Source organism: Erythrolamprus reginae, chromosome 12, assembly GCF_031021105.1.
Source record: "Erythrolamprus reginae isolate rEryReg1 chromosome 12, rEryReg1.hap1, whole genome shotgun sequence".
Lineage (NCBI taxonomy): Eukaryota > Metazoa > Chordata > Lepidosauria > Squamata > Dipsadidae > Erythrolamprus > Erythrolamprus reginae.
In genome coordinates this window covers 19,028,090-19,040,472 of record NC_091961.1, presented here as the reverse complement: position 1 = coordinate 19,040,472, position 12,383 = coordinate 19,028,090, and positions in this window count along the sequence as shown.

The window sequence follows — 12,383 nt, the reverse complement described above, 5'->3', positions numbered from 1 at the left end:
ATCATGTATCATAATGTTAACATATTTTCACTTGACAAAACAAATAAATAAATAAAAATAATGAAATAAATTCAACTGGGATAGATACTAGTATTGACTATCTTTCCCAAAGCTTTCGTTTCTTGTTTCCTGTTTCTAGAAAACAATTGACCGTGTCTTGATCCAAATTTACTGGAAGTGATCGGAAGGGATGAAGTTTCCTGCTTCTAGAAAACAATTGACCACATCTTGATCCAAATTTGCTGATAGGAAGGGAAGAGGTTAGCCATATACGGTAGTCAACGCAAGAAACATGTCCAGATGAACTAATTCAAATAAGAAGGAAAAGGAAGAGAAGAGAAGAAGGAATGGAAAGGAGAGGTGGGGAAGGGAGGGGAGGGGAGGGGATAGGAGAGGAAGTAGTACCTATTTATCTAGAGACGCCTGGAGCGACGATGGAGAGCCAGTTACTCTGAAAATGACCGAACACAGTTACGAGCCTTTATTATTCAATTCAATTCAATTTATTAGATTTGTATGCCGCCCCTCTCCAAAGGCTCATGGCGGCTCACAACAATAATAAAAACAGTATAACAATGGAACAAATCTAATGTATTAAAATTATATTAAAAAACCCCATCAATTTAAAAACCATACAACACATACATACCAAACATAAAATATAAGAAAGCCTGGGGGAGATGTCTTAATTCCACCATGCCTGGCGTTATAGGTGGGTCTTGAGTAACTTGCGAAAGACAAGGAGGGTGGGGGCCGTTCTAATCTCCGGGGGGGAGTTGATTCCAGAGGGCCAGGGCCGCCACAGAGAAGGCTCTTCCCCTGGGGCCTGCCAAACGACATTGTTTGGTCGATGGGACCCGGAGAAGGCCAACTCTGTGGGACCTTATCGGCCGCTGGGATTCGTGCGGTAGAAGGCGGTTCCGGAGGTACTCTGGTCCAATGCCATGTAGGGCTTTCAAGGTCATTACCAACTTAGGACTTACCCAGTGGCTATATGGGTGCAAAATGTGCACGTTTTCCCACTCTTATTGCATCTGCAGATTCTCGCCCAGTCGCCCTCTTTAGAGTGACCTCTTCCTTTCTTAGTGTGGAGGGAGCAGAGGGACCCTTGCAGAGCAGAGCTGAGGAATTTACTCAGTTTCTCGTGGATAAAATCACTCAGATTTGGATTGAACTGGACCTCTGATTGGGCAATTCAGGCTGAGATGATAGCAGCAGGTCTTAGTCCCGTTTTGTGGGATGAATTTGATCCTGTGACTCCTGATGAAGTGGACAAGGCCATGGCATCTGTGAGTTCCTCCACTTGTTTACTGGACCCATGTTCCTCCTGGCTGGTTTTGGCCAGCAGGGAAGTGCCATATGGCTGAATCCAGGCAGTGATCAACACTTCTTTGAATAAGAGGTCCTTTCTGCAACCCTTAAAGGAAGTGGTTATGAGGCCCCTCCTCAAGAACCCTTCCCTGGATCCAGACGAGTTGAAGAACTTTCAGCCAGTCTCCAACCTGCCCTGCGTGGGTAAAGTTGTTGAGAAATGATGGCGCTCCAGCTCTACGGTCATTGGATGAAACCAATTACCTAGACCCTTTTCAGTTATGTTTTAGGCCTGGCTACAGCACATAAACTGCTCTGGTCACACTGATGGATGATCTCTGGTGGGCCCAGGAAAGGGGTCATTCTTCTATCCTGGTGCATCTTGACCTCTCAGTGGCCTTTGATACCACTGACCATGGCATCCTTCTTCAATGACTGGGGGGTTGGGGTGGGAGGCACCATTTTGTGGTGGTTCTTCTCCCATGTCTCCGATTGGGCGCAGTCGGTGTTGGTAGGAGGACAGAGGTCAACCCCTAGGCCCCTGCTATGTGGGGTGCCACAGGGGTCAGTCCTTTCTACTCTCCTATTTAACATTTACATGAAGCAACAGGGTGAGATCATCCAATGACACGGGGTGAGGTATCAGCAGTACGCTGATAATACCCAGTTGTACATCTCCACTCCATGCCAGTTCAGTGAAGCAGTCAATGTGATGTGCCGGTGTCTCGAGGCTGTAAGGGTCTGGATGGGAGTTAACAGGCTCAAGCTTAACCCTGACAAGACTTAGTGGCTCTGAGCATTCCCTCTGAAAGACCATACCATCTGTCCATGACTCTGGGGGGGAGAACCTTAACCCCCTCAGAAAGAGTGTGCAATCTGGGGGTCCTCCTGGATCCTCAGCTGAGACTTGACCAACATCTCTTGGCTGTGGCCAGAAGAACCTTTGCACAGGTTCATCTGGTCCACTAGTTGCAGCCCTATCTGGACCAGGAGGCTCTGCTCATGGCCATACAGGACTTCATCACCTCCCGTGTGCTGCACTGGCTACTAATTGGTCTCTGGTCACAATTCAAGGTGTTGGCTATTACCTATAAAACCTTCATGGCTTAGGACCAGATTATTTATGGGAACGTCTCCTGCCACATAGCTCCCAGTGACTGATTAGAGCCCACAGGGTTGGCTTTCCCCAGGTCCTGTCGTCAAAACAGTGTCGGCTGGTGGGGCTGTAGGGAAGGGCCTTCTCTGTGGTGGCCTCTCTGGAAGCAACTATCCGCCCCCAAGGTGCATACTGCCCCCACCCTGCTGGCTTTCTGGAAAGCTTTAAAACCTGGCTTTGCCGGCAGGCCTGGGGGTCATGAACAGCTGACATTCCTAATTTTCGGCTCTATAAGATATGATTGGGTAGGTATGATATGGAGTGCCAGTATTGATGAGGTTTTTAGATGGTTTTATATTGACTTTATTGTTGTTTACATTGTTATATTGTTTTATTGTGATCTGCCCTGAGTCCTTTGGGAATAGGAGACATACAAATTTAACAAACAAACAAACAAACAAACAAATAAATAAATAAATAAAAATCTACTTGCATTTGCATGCTTTTGAACTGCTCGGTGGGCAGGAACTAGTGGACGACATCCCTGTTGTACAATATTCAGGCCTTGAATCTAAGCTGCCGGCCTTCCAGCCATCAAGTCCAGCACCTGACCTGCTAAGTCATCACATCATCCAATTCTACTCTAGAACAAGTTTAATTAATAGAGGCTTGCAACTCTGAAAGTACATTTTCCCCCATTTTCCTTTTACACTCCAAGAAACTAGGAGAGGTCCCTTCTGTGATGTTTGCCACACCCACACTTGTAGGTCTAAGCAACCTCTTATCCAGCCATCCCCCTAGCTGTGTCTCTTCCCCATCTGTGAAGATTCTTCCTACATATCATTACAGATTGGTTGTTTCATGCTTCATCTTAATCTGCTTGATGTAGGGAAGTCTATAATAGCCCAAAATCAGAAGAAATCTGTGAGCATCTTTTCAAATATGTCCCTACCAATACAGTTTATTTACCTTGAAAGGTTCCACCATAATCCTCTTGGCTTTTGATTGAACACAATATCTTGAACAAACTATAGACTGCGTTGGAGTACTGCCTAAGTATAAGCTTATTTACCCTGTAATTGGATAGGCTGCTGACACAATGGTGGTTAAATTTTAACCGTGCTTTGCACAGCTAGTTAATTAAGAATACAAAAACCAAGCACACTGCACAGGAAGCTGCATATTTCTACAGTAGTTCTCTTCCACTCGGTGGTGGTTCTGTCCCTTATTCTAGCTGATCAGAGGTCTCTATAGCTTATTTTTGATTCTCCAGCTTGTGGCCATCAGCAAGATAACTTTGATGAGAAGTGGGGTGGGGGCAGATGGCAATTCTGAAAACTTGGTAGGCAAATCTACAGAAAACTAAAGCTTTACTCTTTTATTATTCATCATATAATGAGTTAAACATTTAGAAATGGGATGGACATTTTTTTTAATATATTTTATTGGTTTTGCACATAAGGTTACATAAAACAAACATAAAACAGTGCATGTGCCCATCACCTGACTGACAATAACCATCACCACCACCACCAATTGCAGGGGGTTCAAATATTTACTAGATTATGTTCTTTTTTTTCCCTTAGCTCTAATTTGCATTTGTTTACTATTCAAAGAGTGATTGGAGTTTATTTTTCACATTTTCGTGTGTGTGTGTGTGTGTGTGTGATGGACATTTTTGACAAATGTTGATGGTATTAATGGCATTGTGTCAGGGTGTAAGCTATTCCAAGTAAAGCTGCCTTTTGCACTTGACGGTCAATGTTGATGGTGGTTAATACTTACGATGGACAAGGTCAATGGGGTTGCTCCCATTTCGAATTGCACCCAAAGCACCCGTCAATGTTGGAATGATCTTTGATTTCTTTTGCCACAGTCATTCTACTTTTATTTGTTGGTCTTTGAATCTTGACACGGCATCCGTTTTCTGCATTCTGCATTTTCTGCAATGTTTATCCTCCTGGGCTCCTGGGTCCCTGACACCATTTTCTTCCCCGGGCACCCAATAGTGTTGATTTTTTAAAAACAGCAACCAGTACCAATTTTAAGCATAAAATTCCACCCGGAATTGTGTCCCAGCATCCTTTTTTGCATTCCAATTGAAAAAAACATTGGCCTCTTGGCTTCCTGTGTATCCCTGACCCTGACATCAATTTTTTTCCCTTGCACAAGCACTCCATACGTACAATGTTCATAAACAGAAACCAGCACCATTTTAAGCATAAGTTCCACTCTGAATCGTGTCCGGGCATCTGTCCTTGTGTTGGTTGACGTGAAAAAGTTCTGCCACTCCCGTCACAGATCCTGGCATCAGGAATTTTCTTTTCGGGGCACCCAAAATGGTTGGTTTTTAAAAACAGCAACCAGCACCATTTTTTAAGCATAAAATTCCTCCCAGCCATCTACCCTGACCCCAGCCTCTTCTGACCCCAGCCACCTACCCTGACCCCAGCATCTTCTATTCTGCTGCCTCCAGGAACCAACCCATCTACTATCTAGATTTTTGTCTTATAAACAATTGTTCAGTCTGGAGTGTTATCTGGAAGCACTTTAGTTTCTTCATTTTCTATTACATCGTCTATTTTTGTGATTCTATCAGTTCTTGCTTGCAGGAAAATGTGTATTTCTTGCAGCTCTTCCAATATGACATGTTTGCTATTTTTTTTCATGTTCTTGTTCGTAGTCAATCTGTGACCACATTTATTATTATTATTTTTATTAGACATTGTGCAGGGATATGAGCCCATGGAATATATTACAAGCAATAGCAATAGACTTAAATACCGCTTCACAGTGCTTTACAGCCCTCTCTAACGGGTTTACAGAGTCAGAATATGCCCCCCCCCCCAGAAATCTGGGTCCTCATTTTACCGACCTCGGAAGGATGGAAGGCTCAGTCAACCTTGAACTAGTGAGAATCAAACTGCCAAACTGCTGGCAGCTGGCAGTCAGTAGGCGTATCATGCAGTACTGCATTCTAACCACTATGCCACCACAGTGGTTACATGAATTCAAATAAAGCCCTTTTCAGTAAAAGCCCATGTTACTTGGATGGTGTAGTGCAGTGATGGTGAACCTATGGCACAGGTGGCACACAGAGACATATCTGAGGGCATGTGAGGCATTGCCCTATGTCAGGTACAGCACATGCCAGCTGATATTCGGCCTTCCTTTTGGCCATTTTCGCTCTCCCCAGGCTTCGGGAAAGCCTCTGAACTCCGGGGATGGTTCAAAACGCCTCAACAGACCTACCAGAAGTCTGAAGACTTCAGTGAGGCCTGTGCACATGGGGGGGGGGGAGGCAGTGCATCGTGGGGCTTCCAAGATTCGCCCATGTTTCCTCAACACTCTGTGGCCTGCATTGGCTGCCGATCAGTTTCCCGTCACAATTCAAAGTGTTGGTCATGACCTTTAAAGCCCTACATGGCATTGGACCAGAATACCTCCGGAACCGCCTGCTACTGCATGAATCTCAGCGACCAATAAGGTCCCACAGAGTTGGCATTCTCTGGGTCCCGTCGACTAAACAATGTCATTTGGCGGGCCCCAGGGGAAGAGCCTTCTCTGTGGCGGCCCCAGCCCTCTGGAACCAACTCCCCCCGGAGATTAGAATTGCCCCCACCCTCCCTGTCTTTCGTAAACTACTCAAGACTCATTTATACCACCAGGCATGGGGAAATTGAGATATTCCTTCCCCCTAGGCCATTACAAGTTATGCAAGGTATGTCTGTGTGTATGTTTGGTTTTATAATAAGGGTTTTTAGTTGTTTATTATTGGATTGTCACATGCTGTTTTTATCATTGTTGTTAGCCGCCCCGAGTCTACGGAGAGGGGCGGCATACAAATCCAATAAATTATTAATTATTATTAATAATAATTATTTATTGTGCGCATGCATGGGGGAAGGGCACTACATTCTGGGTGTGGGCACGCTATCATGCATGCACACACCTTTTTGGCACCCAAAGCCAAAAAATGTTCACCATCACTGGTGTAGTGGCTCAGTGGTTAAGATGCTGGTTGATTGGAAAGCCAACCAGTGCAGGTTTGAGACCTGAGTGCCATGTGACAGGGTGAGCTCCCGTCCTCACCTAGCCATTCAAAAGCATGCAAATATAAGTAGATAAATAGGTACCACTCTGGTGGGAAGATATCAGTGCTCCATGACATTGTGGTGGTCACATGACTGTGGAAATATCTTCTGACAGCCCCAATGGCCTTGAAACAGAGATGGGCTCCACCCCATAGAGTCAGCAGCGAGCAGCAGAATAAAATCCACAAGGACGACTCTACTTCTTTCAGCTTTTAGCACAATATTTATGAGACCATCTCCTCCAGGTTGACTTGCACCTGCCTTCTCCATTCTGCTAGGGAAGAGATGCGTCTGTTTCCTTCAGGTTAGGCAGTGAAAGGAACCAATACCCATAAGCCCCTTTTTCTGTTGCTATCCACTTTAGCCCACTCCTGCTTTAGTCTTCTTACGGTTAAAGCATGGCATTTCGGACAGACCTGAACATTTTCCATCCCATCCAAATGGCAGTGAACAGGACGCAAATTTTACTGATATTTTGTGAGATTGATGTCATTTATTATTTTTATCATTTGATTTGTGGACCATCTAAAGAGGCATAATTGCGCCAGTGCAGAAATACTGGAAATAAACAAGCAATGAACTCTAATTTCTACGCTTCAGCAATCTGCTCCCTGATAATAGTGTGTGTGTGTGTGTGTGTGTGATGCTTGTGTAGCTTATCTTAAAGCAGACTTTCTGTTTTATGGAATGATGTCATTTTAACTTATACTGGTGGATGAATACTGAGAATGGAGTTATCATGATTTCTACATTTAAAAAATAATAATATTATCTCAACTGCGGTTTTAGCCTGAGTAGTTTGGTAGCATCATGATGAATAAAATGGATGAATGCACAAATCTTCAGAAAGCCAATGAGATGCTGCAGGAGAGGACTGAATGCTAAGCAAATCGTGCTGTCACTCCCAAAGATAAAATATATTCACCAAACTTTACACCCGGTTTTGCCAGTGCTTTGCTGACGTTCCAAAATACCAATTCTAATTAGTTCATTTTAAGAAGCAAAAGCTCATAAAAGTATTGTCACAGCCATTAAATTATCCATCCTTTTAAAACTATCCACAGGCACTTAACTCTCTGACCCCATCTGGCTCACTGAGTGCAGCAGGGCTGACTGGAATACAAAACTCCCAAGTCCAACTTTCACTCTGACTTAACTTCAAGCCTGGGGAAAGATGAAGGAACAAAAATCTGAAGTTCATTTCAAGATGAAGTGAAAAAACGGGGGGAAACAGTGAGCACCCTACCACTGCCATTGTTAAGGTTAATAAAGAATTAATATGAGAAAAACTATTTACTGTGAATAATGACATTTACTGTGATTGTGGCACTACTCAAGCAACATCTTAGACCAAAACAGATGTTGAGACTCTAGAAAGAGTGCAGAGAAGAGCAACCAGGGTGATTAGGGGACTGGAGGCTAAAACATACAATGAACGTGTTCTGCCAAGCTCTCTGGTAGGAGTCCCCCGAAAGTTCAAGGGTACAAATTTCAGACACACACACATTTGAAATTTCAAAACAATGTTCTTTATTCCAAAAGTCAAAATAAACTAAGCACTCTTTTTGTATTGCAAAGAGCACTCGTCCCAAAACAACCGGGTAGTCTGTACAATTAACCTTAAGCAGTCATTAAGTACTTAGCTAGCAGCTGTGAAGAAACTTCACACCCCTTCTTCTTCCAACCAAGTGAGACACACACACACACACACACACACACACACATTGCTCTGCTTTGTTTTCAAAGGCATGAAAAATCAACAAGCAAAGTCCAGAAACCAGTAATCCAGGATTCCTGACGAACTGCAATCAGATACTCTTTCACAACGGCCAAAACCCACATGCTGCTATTTATAGCAGCAGCCCTAATTACTGGAGCCCCACCCAACCACAGGTGGCCTCATTTTTTCTTGTAATAATCCTTTAGTTGTTGTCTCCTATGCATCACTCTACGCATGTGTGGATGTGTCATTAATTCTTGTTCAGAATCCAAAGATGATACAGATGATTGATCTCCTCCTGGGCTGTCTGCCAAACTCCCCTCTTCCCTGTTACTCATGCTGCCTTGGTCAGAGGAGGCTTCATCGGCAGATTCCATCGGGAGCAAAACAGGACTGCGGCATGTGGATGTCTCCCCCACATCCACCTGCACATACCTTGGGGCAGGAGCTGGGCCAGAGCTAACCACAACAGAACGGTTGCAAGAACTGGGCATGGCTAGCAATAGCAATAGCATTTAGACCTATACACCACTTCATAGTGCTTTTACAGATCTCTCTAAGTGGTTTACAGAATCAGCATATTGCCCCCAACAATCTGGGACCTCATTTTACCCACCCCAGAAGGATGGAAGGCTGAGTCAACTTGAGCCAGTGGTGAGATTTGAACTGCTGAACTACAGCTTGCAATTAGCTGAAGTAGCCTGCAGTGCTGCACTCTAACCACTGCACGACCCCAGCTAGTCTAGGGAAGAGGAGGACCAGGGAAGTCATGATAGCAGTGTTCCAACATTTGAAGGGCTGCCACAGAGGAAGGGCATCCAAAGGCCAGACAAGGAATAATGGATGGAAACTGATCAATAAAATATTTAACCTAGAAATAAGGAGACATTTTCTGACAGTGGGAACAATCAACCAATGGAACAAATTGCCTTTGGAAGTTGTGGAAGCTTCATCATTAAATGCTTTCAAGAGGAGATTGGACTGCCATTTGACAGAAATGATGTAGGGTTTCCTGCTTGGATCGGAGTTTGGATTAGATGACCTACAAGGTCCCTTCCAACTCTGTTAACCTAGTTGCAACTATCTATCTTTTACTGCAAGGGTCCCCAACTCCTTGGCCATTCACCAGTACCCATCTATGGCCTGTTAAGGACCAGGCCACACAACTGCAGGTAAGCGGCAGGCAAGCAAGCATATGCATGCAGGTTATCTAGGTTCCCACATTTCTGAGACAAGCTGTGAAAAACTCCGCTTCTCAAACCAAATCAGTGCTCCTCCAGTTACCTATTTCTCTGCTAAACCAATCAAATGCTCCAGAAATCTATAGGTGGTGATAGTGGGGTTGAATAATCTGGAGTGGAAAAGAGCTGAACAGGCTAACTACATAGCGCAATTCTGCAATTGTCAACAATTATCTTTATCTCTCAACTTCCAATACCATGAATCAAAACTAGCAGACTAAGAACATGCACATTACAATGTATCTGGAGGTAATCAACCGACGAAAGGAGTTCTAGCTTTGAAGTAAATTTAAAATGCAGATGGAAGGATTGGACAGAGGTAAATGAGATCTCCTTGGAGAGTGCAGTTCAACCAAGCTATGGCTCAAATGTTGGCAGACCTAGGCCTCTGCCAGCCAAAGATAAGGAGAGACGTGAGAGAATGACTTATAGGCACTCTCATCTCAAAATAGCTTCCTGCAGGGTAAATGTTCCTGTGAGGCTGTGTCATCATTCCAGCTAATCACCAAACAAGCAAAACAGATGTGATGTGGGCTGATTACATCTTCTGTACACTCTACAAATGATATTATACTAGAACTGTTGGGAGGAGACCAGTGAAAAGATTGCAAAACTCTCCACTACCATGCATGGCCTTTGACGTGGAGTCAGTGGGCACCATACATTGAAGAGGTTGACACAAAATGTATACTTCAACATTTGAAATGATCAGAGTGGGGGATATTTAACACCCAGAAATGCAAAACTAGTTTATTAAAAATAGCCAAATCATCATTTCTCCTGTGTTAATTTCCACTTCCTTGGCCAGTGATGGTGAACCATTTTTCCCTTGGGTGCCGAAAGAACATGGGTATGCACTATTATGCATGTGTGAGTGCCCACACCCATAATTCAATGCCTGGGGAAGGTGAAAGCAATGCTTCACCCTCCCAAGGTTCCAAAGGCTTCCCTGGAGCCAGGGAAGGGTAAAAACACTCTCTCCCATCCCCCTGGAGGCTCTCTGGAAGCCAAAAACATGCTCCCAGAGCCCCTGTACAAGCCAAAAATCAGCTGGCTGGCACACACATGCACTTTGGAGCTGAGCTAGGGCAACAGCTTGTATGCCAGCAGATATGGTTCCACGCGCCACCTGTGGCACCCATGCCATAGGTTCACCGTCACTGTCCTAGGCCATTGGCGTCAATGGAGTAGAATGTACAGTGACCTAAGGCAGTGTTTCCCAACCTTGGCAACTTGAAGATATCTGGACTTCATCTCCCAGAATTCCCCACACAGCATTTGCTGGCTGGGGAATTCTGGGAATTGAAGTCCAAATATCTTGAAGTTGCCAAGGTTGGGAAACACTGACCTAAAGTATAGCTAGAAGCCGAGGTTCAAATCAGACTTGTCTCCTTAGAGGTCTCTGAAGGTGGGACAAGCAGTCTAAAGGAATAAGCTCAATAATTGAGAAGGACATTTGTCAACCCATTGTAGGCTGATGAAACTTAACAGACCAGCAAGAGAATGCATTTGCAGGATTATGATTCCAATCAGGAAAGCCAAGGATGCCAACGTAGTGAAAAACTCTGACCTTTGAACACCTTTCCCACTTTCAGCCATGCCCTATGCAGTGCTATTACTGCTTTCTCTCTTTTGTGGTACAAAGTCAATGTGTCCACGGCCACTTCCTCTTTCCCTTTATAATGCTAAAGGTTTCTGGTCCAGGGGACTAACCAAAGCAGACTGGACAACACTGATCATCCAGTCTGTGTAATTGATCGAGTTGGACAACTGCGTCCTGGAAATCATCATCGTCAACAACAACTTAGAACTAAGGAGAAATTTCCTGACAGAACAATTAGTCAGTGGAACAGCTTGCCTCCAAAAGTCGTGAATTCTTTAACACTGGAAGTTTTTAAGAAGATATTGGATAACTACAGTATTTGTCTGAAGTGGGTTTCCTGCCTAAGCACTGGGTTGGACTAGAAGACCTCCAAGGTCCCTTCCAATTCTGTTATTCTATTCTATCATCATCAACAACAAAAACCAAGTATCTCCTTAAAATGCACGATGTTCTAAGTAGCACAGTTTTCTTGGTATTATGGCAGGAAGCTGCAATTTCTTGATGTATTGTGTAAGATTCTTCAACATAGTAACATGTACCCCAATGACAAGGGATATCACTGCTACATATTTCATCCATAATCACATAGTTTTGATAGCTATGGATGAAACACATAACAGTGATACTCATTGCCATCAGGACACTTGGTACCATGTCCAAGAATTTTACAAAATACATAAAGAAAATGCAGCTTCCTGCAATAACACCAGCAGAACTGTAAAAAAAAACCTGCACTACTCAGAACAGTGTACATCTTAAGAAAATACTTAGTCGATATCTAGGATGTTGGCAACAATCCGTATCAACCATCAGCACCAGTCAATAATATCTGTAATACATGTTTAAATGTTCAGTTGGCTTAATTTCATGAGATAATAATAATAATAACTTTCACTATTAATGGATTGGGAGATGGAATGGGACAAATCTGAAAAGCTAGAAAAACATTTTTTAAAAAATTTAGTTCTAACTCCCTGATACACCAATGGAAGAAATACTTCTATAACAATCCAAATAATGGATCTGGGAACTTGGCTGAAATGCAAACAAAATCTATTTATCTCCAGTAGGGTTATTATAGATTGATCTGGCATCTGTTGACCAATAGGATCTACTGCTTAGAAATTCATCGTTTCTCAGGTAAGCAAGAATAAAACTTCACAACCTTGAACATTGAAATGGTTTAGTTTAAGAAGAGACATCCTTTCGATTGTTATGAAAAGGGTTAGTCTTTAAAAGTTGACAGCATTTTAATTGGTCAATGTACTTCTGCTCTTGTTGATACCATACCTTTTTGCTCCAGCGTCATTTCAGGAAT